The sequence below is a fragment of the Mastomys coucha genome, unplaced genomic scaffold (assembly GCF_008632895.1).
Source record: "Mastomys coucha isolate ucsf_1 unplaced genomic scaffold, UCSF_Mcou_1 pScaffold22, whole genome shotgun sequence".
Taxonomy (NCBI): domain Eukaryota; kingdom Metazoa; phylum Chordata; class Mammalia; order Rodentia; family Muridae; genus Mastomys; species Mastomys coucha.
In genome coordinates this window covers 163,049,431-163,050,790 of record NW_022196905.1, presented here as the reverse complement: position 1 = coordinate 163,050,790, position 1,360 = coordinate 163,049,431, and positions in this window count along the sequence as shown.

The window sequence follows — 1,360 nt, the reverse complement described above, 5'->3', positions numbered from 1 at the left end:
GGGCTGGCAAGATGGGGGAGGGGGTAGGGAACAGGGGTTTGTTTTTGTTGTTGTTGTTGTTGTTTTTCTTTTTAAATTTTTTTTAAAAAATTTTTCGGAGGGGAAACTGGGAAAGGAGATATCATATTACATATAAATAAAGAAAATATCTAATAAAACTCTAATAAAAATATTAACATTTTTCTTTGTCCAGTTTTGTTTGCTGTTCTAATCAATCTGGTATTTAATTTTCTCGAATAATATTTTGGAGTTTTCTTTCTTTCAATTTAAATTTGTTAAGATGAAATTTTTGTGTTTTAGTGGCTTTAGCAAAATTCCCACCACATCTTGTGTTTGAGACAGAGTTATCTTTCTTACCCACCCACTGCCACAACTGAGGAAGTTCCACCTTCTCATGGAGGATGCTCAGAATCTTTAATGTTCCAACTTGTGATATCACATGTGCATGCCTAACAAGATGTTGGCAAATAGGACTGTGGAGGCAGCAGGTTGGCCACAGACACAAAAGTGATGTTGGAAAACTGTAGGAGCTCTTTGTAGTTCACTGCTATTTTATCCTTGCATTAAATCTTGTACATCATATATTCAAACATGGCCTCCAAAAATGGAAGTTAACTTCCAATCACCTATGAAACCTTGGATCTTTCACATGACCTATGTGTGCACATGGAGGGCTAACCCTCTCCCTTCCTCACAGACATTTTGACTTTACTGTCCACAGAAGCTGCTGGGTAAGATGGGGCACAGCCTCAGAGCTTGTTTCATCTTATGCTCTCCTGCACTGCACTCTGGACTCTAAGTCAGGTAGGGTGATCACTTCTGCACGTGCTGTGTATCACAAGCCAGCTTGCAAAAACTCTACAGAATATTCAGTTATCATTAACAATCAACTCTATCTCCTTAGCAGCGCTCACACATGTGAGTTATTAATTGCAATAGCTGGCAAAAAAAAAAACCCCACTTTTCTTCAGATATTTCAAGAGAATATGGGTTATTACCTGGTATTCTCACATCAAATCCCAGAGGACGGAATTAGCAGACATAGAGACCAAGGAGAAGTTGTAGAGAGTCCATCTGTCAGCAGATATCTTTCTTCCTTGGTCTCCTATCAGGTTTGAAGCAAGGAAAGCAATTCATCCCAATAAATGATAGAAGTTATCACTCTAAAACACAGAAGTCCAGGTGGAATATTGGCTAGTGGTAAAGCCCAAGAGATTTGGCCACAGCCCTGTTGCCTCATCTTTAGTGTCTCTGAATAATGCAATTAACCTCTTTCAAGTACCATTACAAACCCACAAAACATTGGCCAATGAAAGGCTACATTATGGGTTATTGTGAACCTCTTTTAGGAAGAGAAAAA